We start from the raw sequence: 15,452 nt of genomic DNA, 5'->3' as shown, positions 1-15,452 counted from the left end.
TACAGACTGCAGAGCCCTTGTCTATTTAGGGATGGGTGCCAGGGCAGGAACCCTCAGCTCGCAAGTGGGTGCACGCCCCCCTCCCACACTTTTGGGCAGGACCTCTCAGGCTGCATGACCTTCACTGAGGGCTGGGCACCTGGCAATGTCAAAAGCCCACCTGTGCAGGCTGGCGGCAGAAGGACACTTCTCTCCTGTGACAGACATCTGTGATAATCCCAGCATGCTGACAACCTGCTACCCACCCCCTAGGGAAAAGTCAATTTGCATTGCTGGTCAGTCTTCTTAGGGGTGGGGCTGAAGTCAACTCGGGGCTGACAACCCACTACCCACCCCCGAGGGAAAAGTCAATTTACATTGCTGGTCAGTCTTCTTAGGGATGGGGCTGAAGTCAACTTGGGGCCGGAAGGACCAGCTCCAAGCCTAATAATCCCAGGGCAGGAGCCTGGCCAGGTTTCACAGACCTTGGGTCACCTCCAGAGAAAGAAGCCAGAATGGAAATTTCAACCCACGAAGCTCCATCAACTCCACTGCCCACAGCTATGCCAACTCTCGCAGGGTCACCATTTAAAACATTAATTAAATTGGGAAACTGAACAGTGTTGCTTGCTTGTTCTTAAGAAGAAGGGGGAAAACTGACACAGTGCTGTTTATCAGGACCTGCGTATATTCCCTTCACTCAGCCACATGGACTCATTCATACAACCTCCTGCTGAAAGCAACGAGCCTTGTTCTCAGGGCCAAGCCCAGGCAAGGTGGCCCAGTTTTTCTAGTGCCTGCCAGCAGGCTGGCTGCTTCTGCCTTTGCCCCTACTCTCCCACCATCCCTTCCCTCCGCTGAAGTCTCTGATAATTGGTTCAAATAAATAGGCTTCCCAGGCCAGGCTCACTGCATCCCCTCAGAAGGGGGCCAGGAAGGCCTCCAGCTTCCTGTTGTGAGAATTAGGTCATTAAACCAACTGGGCCGCTGGCAGGGCGAGGGCTTGGTGCCCTGTCACGGCCCAGGGTCAGCCCCCTCCTCACTGTCCGGCTCTGGAAATGGGGGTCCTCGGGACCCAGCTGAGGGGCCCCAGGCCCAGCCTCCTGTGTGAAACTTCTTACAGACTCCTAGAATAGGAAGTTTTAGGATTACTGCCTCTTCTTTCCTATAGACTTTCAGCATACAGGTATGTGCTAATTTGCATTAAAATAAAGCTATGTTTGTCTCCCTGGAAAACATAATCACACTAACGCAATACGCTGCAAACCTTCATCACACCCTTGTGTCACAGAAGTGCACTGTTTGTTTGGATAACTGCTTCTGCTCCATTTCACAGCCCGTGACCTTCCCTCTCCTTTCCCTCTAGCCACTTCAGAACAAAAAATAATCTGAGGAAAGAGGAAACCTCCCCCTAAGGGGCTGCTGAAGACTCAGTTTCCTTCCTCCCTAAATGTTTAACAAGCTGCTGATCAAAATAAAAAATATTTTAAACAGACGCAACTTCCAGAATCTACATGAGTTTTTTCCATTAAGTCACTGGGGAAGTAGCGTGAAGATGAGGACTTCTGATGTGTAGCAAGACTTGTCCAGTCTGGAGGCAGGGAGGCTGGAGGCTGGAGAGGAGAGGGAGACAATTGGGGAAAACACAGCACCCCAAAGAGCAGGAATCCACCCACAGTCACCTGCTCAGGGCCAAGGGCACTGCAGAAAAGCTCAGAACTATCCCCTTTCCCAGTGGGATGGACACAACCAACCAGACCAGCGAAGAGGAGGAAATCTTTTCCCTTCTTCCCTCCTAGAGTCTTTGGCTGGCCTAATAATTATACTGACATAAGACATCAAAGGGACTTCCATGATGGCTCAGCAGGAAAGAATTTGAAAAAAAAAAGAATCTGCCTGCAATGCAGGAGATGTGAGTTCGATCCCTAGGTTGAGAAGATCCCCTGGAGAAGGGCATGGCAACCCACTTCAGTATTCTTGCCTGGAAAATTCCATGGACAAAGGGGCCTGGCTACAGTCCATGGGGTTGCAAAGAGTGGGACACGACAGAGCACACGCAGGCAGGCAGGCAAGACATCAAGGGAAAAAAATTTAATTTATTATGTAGAGAGCCTCAATATAAGGCTTGAAGAAGTGACCAGAGCAGCCACCTTTTGTATCTTTTAGACAAAGGAACAATAAATTTGTGCAGAATTGACAAGACCAAGAGGTTTGGGCTTAGAGCAGTAAACAAGTGAGAAAATTAACAACTAACAGCCTTCTCAGCCTTGAACTCCCTGTCTCTGGTGATAAGGACAACTTCCATTCCCTATATGGGGAAGGTACGTTTCACGTGGGAGATTTATTTCCTGCTTTCACGGGAATAAAGAAAGGTCAGGGTGTCTTTCTTGCACCGACTATTTCTCAAGCAACTTTAACTCCAAATAATCAATACGCCAAAGTGGTATATGTAGGGCTGGCTTATTCTGCTCCCCTGCACTCGGCACACCCAGACAATCCAGTTCAGAAGCCAAGTCCCCATTAGCCATTTGTAATGACATCCTCCATTCCCAAAGCCATGAAACCATTAGTCACCAAGTTGCAGAGAAGGGGAAGAAGCTTCTAGCAAAACTGGCCTGTGAGTGTTTCCCCGGGCAAAAAGACTCCTGGTTTTACAGGCCAGCTACTCACCCAAGACTGTCATATTTCATGAAACGAAACCCAGGAGCCTTTCACAAGCCCATGCCCACAGAACGCAAGCACAACCTGACCTCTTGCAAAAACTCTCAACTGAGAGAAAAAGCTTCTCTGGAGGTTAGGGAGACAGAGAGTTTCATTATACTACAAGTTAGTTGGATGGTATTCCTGAGGATTAAGACTTCAAGTCTCAGAGACCTAAAGTTCCTCACAGGTTTACTCGGAGCATATGACATAATGTTAAAAACAGAACAAAAACTACAGGCACCAATGCACACTTGTTCTGCATCTAGAAAAGTCATGTGAGTCTGCCAGACAGATAAGTCATAAGATTTCCAAGGTCAAAATTAATAACTCACCCCCCAAAAGAAGTTCCTACAAGAAATGGAAATCAAGGACTGTGCATGCCATAAAAGAAGGGGAAAGGAACTTCCCTGGTGATCCAGTGGCCAAGACTCCACACTCCCAATGCAGGGGGCCCAGGTTTGATCCCTGGTCAGGGAACTAGATCCCACATGCGGCAACTAAGAATTTCACACGCCACAGCTAAAGATACCACATGCCACAAGGAAGACCCAAGACTCCAAGTGCTACCACTGAGACCTGGTACAGCCAAATAAATTAAATAAATAAAGTTAAAAAATAAAGCAAGCAAGTTGCAGATATCAGATACTCTGCTAAACATCTCACCACTCACCTCCTAAGGTCATGCTCTGATGCTGCTCCAATACCATTTCCCCAACTCAAGTAATTTACTACTGACCCAGTGGTGTTCTCTGATGTATGGCCCACATCCACCTCTCCCAACCACACCCCTCACTTTGGCCTGGGCCAGTTTTTAATCTAGAATCCAATCGAAGATCTCACCTTCCCTTGGTTCCCATGCTCATTCCTCTCCCTTAGCCTAGAATGTTCACCAGCTTTTCTTTGTCTATCATGATGTTAACAATTTTTAAAAATCAAGGACCATTGTCTCTTTGTCCAGTTTTCCTTAGAACTGGAGTAAAGATAGACATTTTGGCAAGAAACAACTGTAGCTGATGTTGCCCACGTCCCACTGGAGGCACACAATGCCAATCTGCCCCATGTCTGGTGATGCCGGATTTGTGGATCACTCTGTTACAGAGCAAAGTTTTAAATGTACAAAAGAGAGAGTAAGTAGACTAAAAGAAAACAGTAGAAGGAAATAACACAAAATGAAACCTAGAAGTTATAAGATTAAAGATTTTAAAATCTGATTACATAAAAATAAAAACTCTCTGCATAGAAAAAACAATATAATCAAAAGCACAGTGACAGACTGTGGAAATACATGTGACATATGTCACAGCCATAGGACAAACTGCTGTAATATATAAAGAACGCCTACAGATCAAGAAGAAAAAGACTGCCAACACAAGAAATAATGGGCAACAACATAACAGATTGCTCTTAAAGATCTGAAATGATACTCTATTTCCTCATCAAGAAATTAAATTTAAATTATAATGATATACCACTTCCTTCCTATCAGATTAGCAACAAAGCATGGAAGAAAGAGCTATTTCTGCATAATTTGGGTGGGCATATAAAATGTTACCATGGAGGCCAACTTGGCAAAGTAACAAGTTAAACAGATGTACCCTTTGCTCTGGGGCTTCCCATGTGGCTCAGTAGTAAGAATCTGCCTGCCAGTGCAGGAGACACGGGTTCCATCCCTGAATTGGGAAGATCCCCTGGAGAAAGGAATGGCTACCCACTCCAGTATTCTGCATGGACAATCCCATGGACAGAGGAGCCTGGTGGTCTACAGTCCATGGGGTCCCAAAAGAGTCGGACACGGCTTAGCGACTAAACAATAACACAACCCTTTGCTCTAACAGACTGTAGGAATTTATCCTACAGATACACTTATATAAAAGCAGAAAGATATATGTAGAAGAGCATTTCTTTTTAATAGTAATAAAAGATAGGGAGTTTTGCGGTGCTGTAGGGGTTGAGATTATGCAGTTTCACTGCTGTGGCCCATTATACCTGCGGACTGAGATCCTGCAAGTCACATGGTACAGCCAAAATGAATAAACGACGACAGAAAACTTAAATACTCGGCAACAGGGGACACTGAAAAAAGTTAAAGTATAAGCAATCAAAAGAATGGCAGGGAACCATTAAAAGGAGTGAGGTAGTTGTAAATGACCTCAGGCAGTAACTTAACCTCTCTGCACCTCAGTTTACTCACCTGCAAACTGTGGAGAATAACAGCATTTAGTTCATAGAGTTGTTGTGAAAAATAAATGTGTCAACATAAGTAAAGCACTTTTAACGATACCCAGCACACAGGAAGTAAAGAGTTATTAGCCAGACGAAAGCAATGGTGATGATAGTGGAATGGAATGCTGGGTTCCAATGTTTAGTGTGAAATGAAAAAGATAAGGTGAGTATTACAGTGTGGGGAAAAAAAAACAGGGCAAGCCAGGCATGTGTGCGGCCAATGTGTACCTTACGCACTTGTACATGTAGGAGCCTCTTGTTAAGATGAAAAAGACAGCCACTAACAGACATCTTTTTCGAGGCATCTCTTTCACCAATTAGCCTTTTGAGTTCTGTACTATGTATATATTACCTACTCAAAAAAAAAAAAACAAAAAAAAAAGGTGTTCTTTTTAAGGAGGTGAAACAGGATCAGAAAAGGAGAATAAACAAAAGATCTCCCCCCAGGTGGCCCAGTGCCATGGCTGATGTTGAGCATTTAAGCTCTGCCACCACCACTGCTCACAGGCTGTGAGACCCCTTTCTCTTCCTTGGAGACAGGAAGCCAGGGTGGACAGCCAGCACTCAGAGCAGGGGTTAAGTGATGGGCATGTACCGTTTCTCAGGTGGCGGCGGACAGCTTCCGCCAGGGAGGGATGAAGGACTCTGCTCCACCATGTCCCACTGTAATCTTCAGGCAAGTAGAGCCGGGGCCCTGGAGAAACCCCACTACCACCTCAAGCCAGCTTACTAGCCTGTAGGCCCCACCCTGTTCCCCCTACAAATTACCAGCACCCCTTCTTCATGCCACTTCGGCAACTGGCCATGGAGCACATGCTCAGGAACGGTGCTCCCACAGGTCTGAGGTCATAGCCTAGTGGGCCTGAGCATGGCGATTTCTCTATCGCCTTCTGTTCCTTCCTTAGTAAGACTGGATCAGGGGCTCAGAACTATCACCTCGTCTTTAAAATCTCCGGATCATGTTGACAGCACCTATGGTTCTGTGTATTTAAAACACATTCCTCCATCCCCTACTCCCTTCTGCATGAGAAACACAAAATTTTAAATGGAAAATCATTCAAATACCCTCTCCCTGGAGAGAATGGAAGAAACCTAGAGGGTCCAAAACCCATTTTAGTTCACATTCCTGTAGCAGAAGAACATTCTGCAAGGACAAGGGTCAGGATGAATCTGTCAGAAGCCAGGGTTGCCTGGGGCAGGGGGTTGGGAGGCCTTGGTCTGGGCAGGGAGGTTAAGGCTAACCCATCTCCTTGGAAACTGAGCCCCCGGTTCCCCTGGTGATTTAGCAGGAAGAAAAAGGGTGGGGCCCACACTGTGAAAGGTGTCTGAATCCAAAAGGGACCTGACCCCTGAAGGAAGCACCCCCCACACACACACAGCCCCCCACCAGCTTGCAGAAGCCAGAATTGAAGAACGCGAAGGTGGTAACTTCATCTGTTTGGGAGTTGTTATTCAGTTCAGGGACACGAACCACAGGATTCCAGCAGCAGGAAACATGTGGGCTGGATACTCAGGAGATACTCAGGCCTGAAAAAGCCTTAATTGGAACTGGTTTCCCAAAGCCTCCCACCCAGCTCTCCATGTGGGAGGAGAGATAGAAGTGGGTCACATTCTCCCAGCTGAACTGGCGTCACCATGGGCTCTGACCACACGTGAACAAGTCCGGGGGCACAGAGTGGCCTGGTCTCCTGGCCAGGCCGGTCATTTCCTCCTGCTCAGATGCTGGATGGCTCTGAGGCCCTCCAGACTGAAGGGGCAGCTGGTTGGTGACACCGAGGGGGCTGGGGGAATGAACATCGCCCAGGAGCGCAGCCCCATCCTGGCGCCTTCCTCGCTCTCTGAATGTGTGCAGGCGCCTCTGCCAGCCTTGAGTCCTCTCTACTCCAGCTCCTGCCCGAGGGTGAGTAGACGAACACAGGGTACTTTTCTAGGACCTGCCAGGCCTCCCTTGACTGGGCTCTTTGGAGGGAACACGAGGCCTGGGGCTGGGCAGACTTGGGGAAGAACAACCCTCCTCTACCCCACTCTACATATACTGGCCCTCAGTGAGGTGCATAGACACAGATGTCCCTGGCTTCACGCCGAGAGCACCGATGCAGCCAGCCCCACAGTCCACCTGCTGCCATAAACCTGTGTTCCAAAGTTGGCAGAGGGAGGCCTGGCAGGCAGGGAGCGATTCTGGAGAGCCAAGGTCTGATGGACTTTTCACAAGAAGAGGCACTGAGGACTTCCCAGGTTGGCCAGTGGTTGAGACTCTGCCTGGCAATGTAGGGGACGTGGGTTCAATCCCTGGTTGGGGAACTAAGATCCCACATGCTTCAGAGCAACTAAGCCCGAACTCAACAATGAAGACCCAGTGCAGCAAAAAAAAAGAAAAGAAAAGAAAGGCACCAGATTGATGGTATCACTTCAAAACAAAAACTCGGGAAAGAGCTCATCACCGTGATCACTCCTCCTGACTTGAACCCAAGTGACAAAGGGTTAAGGCTTTAAGAGGAAACATAGTTCTTACTAACCATGACTGCCAAGGTGCTAATTGTTTCTGCAGATGCCCACACGAGTGCAGCTTTTGTCAACTGCAACACGCAAGGGCTCTAATCTCCTAACTCTTCCCGTGCTCTTCTGGGCAGCCAAGTACAACCTCCACCTTAACATCCGCCCAGGGCAGGTGCCCTTGGGGCCGATGGGGACATCTGGAAATTATGTCCTGACTGCCTCCCACCACTACCCCTGAGAGTTCAAGACACTCTCACCAACACGTTCTTGCTTTATTCACACGGCTCCAACTAGATAATAAACCTCTTGGCCCTAGACAATAAGCTCTGTATGATAAGAACTATTTTTACCCTGTTCTCCACAGTACTCCCAGTGCCTGCCATGGGGCCTGGATCATAATAAAAGTTTAGTAAATATTTATTAATTGAAAAAGGAGCCATTAGAAGGAAGGAGGAAAAGAAGGACCAGTGGAAGACAAGTCATCACGTCTTGGTATCTCGGTGCTCCTGGTTGACATTACAAAGACACCACAGTGGGGATCAGAAACCAAGCCCTGTAAACCCCTTCTCTGCTCTGCCATCAGCAGTCTTCCATCCTGTTATGAGTCACAGTTTACACACCTGCTTACAGAAGCATCTACGGTACAACATGGACATGAGAAATGGAGAAACACAAGACTTCCCTGGTGGCCCAGTGGTTAAGAATCTGCCAGCAGAAGACACAAGTCCAATCCCTGGCCCAGGAATATCCCACTTGCCTTGGTGCAACTAAGCCCATGTACCACAGCTACTGAGCCCGTGCTCTGGAACCTGTGAGCCGCAACTACTGAGCCTGCTCATCCTAGAGCCTGAGCTCAGCAACAAGAGAAACCACCACAATGAAAAGCTCGTGTACCACAGCAAAGAATAGCCCCCGGCTACCACAGCTAGAGAAAGCCCGAGCAGCAGCACAGCCAAAAATAATTAAGTAAATAAAAAATTTTTTTAAAATAAGAAAGCAAGAAATGGAGAAACATTCATGACCTTCAGCCCTCAAGAAACTTCAGAAGGAGGAAAACGATGTTTGGTCCAGCGACACCCATCATGGAAGGATACCTTTCCCTCCAGGGACTGTTGTCTTCCTCCTGAAAGGCTTTGTGGAGGATCAGGGCATAATCAGTCCTTTAACAACCTAGTATAACAGCAGTCGGGGCTCCGTGCCCTTTCATAAAAGAAGTTCAAAAGCACTTCGGCTCAAACATCATAATGGCCCTGGGAGCTATGAGTATCATTATCTCCATTTACGATGGAGGAAAGTAAGGCAAACGGAGGTTAATTAGCTTGCCCAAGGTCAGAAGAAATGGGGGAAAAAGGCATAGGATTCAAACTCTGCAGCAGCCTCCAGTGTGCTAACTCTGGCCTCCCCACAATGTCACCCACGCTGGGCTTAAGGGAGATGTTTTTTCTTCTCTGTTATTTCTGCTGAAACACAGCATCTGATAGGAGGCCCAGAGCTCGCACATAGGAGTGCCATCAATTGGGGCTTGAGTCTTGACTCTGTTTTCTGACCCATGTGACCTCAGACAACTTACCTAACCTTTCCAGGCCTCAGCTTCTGAATGTGTACAACAGTAATAATGCTACTTACCTCAGAAATTAACAGTGAGGACTAAATGAGGAAACGTATATAAAATGTCATTATCATTCATTTTCTCATTTTCTAAATGAGTACATATCACTCTCATAATAAAAAAAAAAAAACCAGTTACATGAGAAAAAGGTGGCACCCACTCCAGGTTTAGTTTCTACAAGGCCACAGATGACATGTGACTGACAGGCAAGTCTCAGTCTGCCAATGAAATATACCAGGTCCCTGAGAGGGACTTGCAACACAGAAGTCCTATTTGATTCCTTCTGACTCATGTCGGCCTCTCAAGGTTAGCAGAGCAGATGGCATCTCGGACACTGACAGACAAGTGGATGCCTGAGTAAGGATCTGAAAGGCTGGCCAACTGCCCCCAGTCTCCAGAGGCCAACTCTGGATTCCTGGTGAGCTGAACTCCTGGCTTTGAAACACTATTTCTGAGAGCTCTGCTGAGCTTCTCAATTCTGCTCAGCCCAGGCTGAAGACTGCTTTCTAGGTACCACTGTACTCCTAGATCAAGTGATGTACAGGACTGTAGATCAAATAACCAAACAGGAGGTGTTCAGAGGTGACAGTGTTGCCTGGTGGTACTCAGCAAGAGACTGGAAGAGAAGTGGGGGATGGTGTGAGGGAGGAAAGCTGCCCAGTCAATCTTGATACACTTCCAACAAAGACACTGTGACATGGAATTTCCTGGTGGTCCAGTGGTTAGGACTCTGCATTCTCATTGCCAAGGGCCTGGGTTCAATCCCTGGTCAGGGAACTAAGATCCCACAAGCTGCGTGGCACAGCCACAAAAGAAAAAAAAAAAAAAAAAGACTGTGACAAATAGGTGTGTGTGGGTCCCTGATGCACATAAGAGCAGCAGCAGTACTCCAAGTTTACACCAGAGTCACGACCACCATAAGCAGCTTTCCCTGATGCAGAGAGAAGCAGAAAATATAGGACATGCCACTGTACAGGACAAGACGCTAACAGTTGGCGATGCTCATTCACTCAACTCAAGAAATGTTTACCCATTACCTACATACTCAGAAGGAAAAGATGGCTTGAGGGAATCTGCAGGACACATAGACACACACACACCTGGACCTTTGTTAACCTAGCTGATGGCTCCCACGCCTCCCAGCTATCTAGGCCAGAGACATGAGAAACTTGATGAGAATAGACACCTGAAAGCCTTCCAAAAGCAGGGCAAGGAGAGCATGCTCACTGCTCTTCGTAGTGTCTGGCTCTCTCTCCTGGGATGGACCCCCAGGAAAAGTTCCCATGCAGTGATGTCCCCCTGTTCAGAATTAAAGAGTAAAATCCAAACTCCTCACCGTGGCCACAGATCTAACTCCCACCAGCTCTTCACTCAGCCCACTCCAGCTTCCTTGGGCTTGTTGCCTCTGCTGCCCTCTGCCCATCAGCTAGGTCTCCACTCAAAATTATCTCCTTAGGGACTTGCCTGATGATCCAGTGGCTAAGACTCTGTGCTTCCAATGCAGGGCGGCTGGTCAGGGAACTAGATCCTACAGGCCACAACTAAGAGTTTGCATGCCACAACCAAAGATCCTGCATGCTGCGACCAAGATGCAGTACAGCCAAATAAATAAATAAAAATATAATTTTTAAAAAAATACCAAAGTTACCTCCTCAGAGCTCACTACAGTTATGACCCAGGCATTCTCCATCTCACTGCTCTCTTTTACCCTGCATCTCTTTTCGCCATCCTGTTTTATTCACATGTGTACTTGTTTACCATCTGGCTCTCCCACTAGAACATGGATTTCATGCATCTTGGTGATCTTGTTCTTGGCTCAGTCCCCAGCATCTACAACAGTGCCTGGCACATAGTAGATGCTCAATAAGCCGTTCAATTTAAGAAATGTTTATTGAGTGCCTACAAACTTTAACAGTAGACCAAAAAAACCCAAAAATCTCTGCCCTAAAAGAGCTTAAATTCTGATGGGAGATAAGAAGTAGATAAATAAATAATGGTGAAATAACAGCTACTGCTTCAACCAAGCCCTTATCAAGGGGCTCAGTGTAGTTCTAAAGCTCTAATAGGTATTACTTAATTTAATCTTCCCAACAACTCCATGAAGGAAGTATTAATATTTTATCAATGGGGAAACTGAGGCACAGAGCAGTTAAGTTACTTGCTGAAGGTCATGAAGCTCATGATGGCAGAACCAAGATCCAAACTCAGGTTTAGTCCTGTGTTTGGACTAGTCCTGTGTTTAGACCTCTGGCTCTGATTAAGAGCTCTGCTTCATATTTGCTGGGTGTCGAATAACTAGTTGCTTAGCACCCTTAGCAGCTGTTCCCTGTAGGCAGGGCTGGAGTGAGAGCCGACCCGTCAAGGAAGGGCTGTCCTGCTCTGTGAGCGTGGTGACATGGAGACTGCTGGGCTGACCCCCGTGTTAGACTCTGGATGAAGAGGAAACTGATGAAAGGACATGGACAGGGCTTCCCTGGTGACTCAGTGGTAAAGAATCCACCTGACGATGCAGGAGACCCAGGTTCAATCCCTGATCCAGGAAGGTCCCACCTGCCGCAGAGCAACAAAGCCCGTGTGCGCCTACTATTGAGGCAGTGCTCTAGACCTGTGCTCTGCAACATGAAAAGCCACTGGAATAGAAGCCTAAGCACCACAGCTAGACAGCAGCCCCGCTCACTGCAACTAGAGAAAAGGCCAGAGCAGCAACGAAGACTTAGCACAGCCATAAATAAATAAACACATTTTTCTTTTTAAATTAAAAAAAAAATAGATAAGGTCAGCATTCCTGGGCTCTAGTTTCAGGTGCTGTGAAACACCCAGGCAGGTCAACCAGTACTTGATGAGTATACTTTGGGGGCAGGACCTAGACACTGTGAGAGATGGAAAGCTGAGTCCAATAGAAACCCTGGTCTCAGAAAACTTAGGGTTATGCACCTGCACATGAAGCTGAAAGAGAGGTAGAAAGTAACAGGTGCCATTAGCAAGTATATAGACTGGTATGGGATTTCAAAAGAGTTACTCAGGGGACTAGGTCCAGAGGCTAAAACTCCACACTCCCAATGCAGAGGGTCCAGGTTCAACCCCTGGTCAAGAACTAGTTCCCCCATGGTGCAACTAAGAGGTCTCATGCCTCAACTAAGAATTCGCATGCTGCAACTAAAGATTCCATGTGCAGCAAAGAAGATCCAAGATCCTGACTGCCACAACAAAGACCTGGCACAGCTAAACAAATAATTTTAAACAATAAATATTAAAAACAACAACAGTTACTCAGTCTCTGGGGGATAGGGGTGCCCAACCTTAAGAGGGGCCTGGCCTACATAACCCTCACGGTCCTCTAGCTCGGAACCTGTTCTGACAGCACAGATTTGGAGTGGCATGGAGACCCAAGTTTTACTCCGATTAATGGTTCAAGTTCATGGCCACTGAGCAGTTCTCCCACCCACCTCGAGATCAGTCACAACCTCTTTGGGGAACATCGTACAGCAGTGGGAGGGCAATCATGCTCTCATTTAAATAATGCAGCCGGATGTGGGAATGAAGTCCAGTGCGTGCTGCCCTCTCCTCCTTGAAATGGTTTTTAAGCCTACAAACCCTCTTCCCTTCAGGAAGGGGTGATCCATCTGTGAGCACCTTGTGAGAATGTGGAGACCTAGTCACCCTGTTCACGTCAGGATCTCTAGAGTCTAGAACAGCATCTGGCTCACAACAGGTGTTAAGTAGGGTTTGCTGAGCTAAACCAGAGCATAGCCAGGTCTAGAAATTCTCTGCCAGACATCTAAGTCTCAGTCGGTGTTCCCTGAAGTTTCGCTCTCAGTCTCTCCTTGAGGGATCAGACTGGTTTCATCTCTTCTGCTACCACTACCCTGGTTCAAGCCACCGTCATCTTTTGCCCAGCAGTTGCAATGGCCAGTCTCCCAACTAGCATCCTTGCCTCTACCTGCCAGGTTAGTCCCTGCTAACCTGACAGCAGGGACGGCTTAGACACGTTTGGCACACCAGAGAGGCAGACATGTGGGGTCTAAAAGAGGCTGGGTATCCAGACTTAGGTGTCTTGGTTACCAGGTGCAAGAAAAAGAAAGGTGGCTGGGGTGGGGATGATGGCAATCATCCCTGCTCCTTACAACGCAATCTCCATATGGAGGCCAGCATGATCTTTCAAAACTTAGCTTTTATCACCTCTCTGCTTAAATCCTCAAATGATTTCTAACTGCACTTGGGGGAAAAAAAAACCAAACTGGTTCTTCCCACCTTCACAGCACTTACCACTACTAAACTTACTTTGTCCGCTAATTTATTTACCCCTTTCTCTTAAGAATGTCAGCTATAGGAGGGCAGGGGCTATGTCTCCAGACTACAGTGCCTGGAATACCACATAGGAAGCTCTCATAACTGAATAGATTAATCTCCATCCCAGGGAGGCGACTTGTATATACGAGGGCCACTCACTCCACCAGGAAACCATGAATGACACACTGGCACTTTATAATTCGAATTCCTGCTTTAAACCAGGGGAATCTTGGTCTCTCTGGACACTTTACCGGCCCAAGAGATCAGTATTACTTAGAGTCTAAAGCCAGGAACTATAGTCCAGTAGTTGCAGCAGGGAGCTAAGAGTCAGAAACTAAGGACTAACTCTGACTTGCCTCCAGGTCCCTTAGCCACACACCCATGCCTCAATTTACCCAGCAGTCGGCCAGGCACACTTTCCTAAGTTGTGTGAGTGACAGGAGACAAAGTAATTAACAGTGCTAGCATACTTGATCCTCGGACAGGAGGTGACGCAAGCCTCACATCGCGTTATTTGTAAAACTCTTGATTTGCAGCCAACACAGGTCTCCTGGGCCTTCCCAGGGGCTAACCTGACAGCAGGGACTGTTGAGACACGTTCTGCACACCAGAGAGGCAGACGTGGGGCCTAAAAGAGGCTGGGTATCCAGACCGAGGTGTCTTGGTCACCAGGTGCACCGGAAGGTGGCTGGGGTGGGGATGATGAGGAGAAGGCGAGAAGTGCTGTTTGGGGCTCCCCGTGGTCAATCCTGCAGGTTCACAGATACATGCCCGCCATACAGGCGAGACATGTGCCTACAACGTGCCCCTTCCAGGAACACTCACGGGGCACACGACAGTTCAGCCAGACTAGAGTGAGGAAGAGCGACCCAGGGGCCAGACCTTGGCAGCATTTAGTTTGGGGAAATACCGGGGGCTCTTTACAGAGGGTCAGTCAGGATGCTAGAGCAGGGTGCAGGTGAGGAAAGAGACAAGAACGCGCGGGACCTGAGGCGGATAGGCGGCGACAACCACGCCGACGCGGTGGGGTGAGCAAGAGTGGATGGCTCGGACACCTGTGGAGGCGACCCCCGGGGGAGGAGAGGTTGAGGACGGCTGGATGGTGGTCTGCCGCGGGATCGGGGGCGGGGGCGGCGAGCGGCCGGAGGCAGCGGCGGCCAGGCCGGGCAGGAAACCCGGCCCAAACCAGGGCTCCGTGCCGGTGGTCAGGCCGGTGGGTCCCAGTCGGGTCGGGGGCACAGTCCACGGCCCCTCCCCGGGAGACAAAGGGCTGGCTGCTCCCGGAGCCGCGGAGCGGCGCGGGCCCGGGCGCTGCGGGTGCGGGCCGGCCTCTGCGCTTACCTGGGCCGCCCGACCCGGCCAGGCGGGCGGGGGCTGCGGGTCCGAGAGCGGCGCGCGGCGGCCTGTTCCGGGACGCGCACAGCCCGAGCAGCCGCGACGGCACCAGCGGCAGCGGCAGCAGCAGCAGCAGCGGGAGCGGCCGCCTCAGCCTCCGCCTCCCTCTCCGTGAGTCACCGCGGCGCGGAGGGAAGGAGGCGCCAGGCCGCCGGGGGAGGGACAGGCGGAGAGGGCGGCATCTGGCTCCGCGCGGGCGACGGAGGCGCGGTCACGGCAACGCCCCGGGGTGGAGGATGGCAGAAGGCCGGCGTAGGGGCGCGGTCTGACGATGTAATGGGCGTGGCCTGGAATTCTCAGTGGCTCTCATTGGTTAAATGGGCCAATGGGGCGGAGCTCTCAGCTGAAAGGTGGGTGCTGCGGAGCTCTCGGGCAAGCTCATTGGGCCCTTCGGAGGTGGGCGGGGCAAGTGGCCCTGGGGCGGAGCCACGACATGGGCGGGTGGAACCCGGTTGCGGTAGGGCCTAGAGGCTCTCAGAGCAAAGGGGTGGAGCGGGTCTGGGGTTGGTAAGGGAGGAGGGGCGGGGGCTCCGAGGGGGAGGCGGCCTAAGGGCGGAGCCCGGGCTAAGGATGGAGCCGGCGTTGCGGTAAAGCAGCTCTGCATGTCCCTAGCTGCTCCAGAAGCACAGTGATCCCGTAAAAATAATGGCCTCTCCCACACACGCGTCTGAGTTTAAAAATGGGAGCGGCCACACGAGGCGGAATCCTTAGCAAGACCCGTTTACTCAGGACCCCTGAAAAATCTGAAATGGACAAG

At 49.4% G+C, this 15,452-nt stretch overlaps 1 protein-coding gene and 1 non-coding gene across 5 annotated transcripts in view; one reads left to right on the top strand and one right to left on the bottom strand.

Annotated features, from left to right (window-relative positions):
• CTNNBIP1 (catenin beta interacting protein 1) overlaps window positions 1-14,911 on the bottom strand; it is a 46,522-nt gene extending 31,611 nt beyond the window's left edge. For 3 of the 4 annotated variants that reach the window (XM_043924602.1, XM_043924598.1, XM_043924600.1), the window contains exon 1: window positions 14,642-14,908. The gene's annotated coding sequence lies outside the window, so the exon portion shown is untranslated. Of the gene's footprint in view, window positions 1-14,641 lie in introns of all 4 variants that reach the window. The other variant, XM_043924599.1, reaches the window with a different exon arrangement.
• Window positions 9,715-9,787, top strand: TRNAE-CUC. Its single transcript has one exon. It is a non-coding gene; the product is annotated as a tRNA-Glu (tRNA).
• Window positions 14,912-15,452: the final 541 nt, after the last annotated feature.

Source organism: Cervus elaphus, chromosome 14 (assembly GCF_910594005.1).
Source record: "Cervus elaphus chromosome 14, mCerEla1.1, whole genome shotgun sequence".
Classification (NCBI taxonomy): domain Eukaryota; kingdom Metazoa; phylum Chordata; class Mammalia; order Artiodactyla; family Cervidae; genus Cervus; species Cervus elaphus.
The sequence above is the reverse complement of the archived record's forward strand: the minus strand, read 5'-3'. Positions and strand labels throughout refer to the sequence as shown.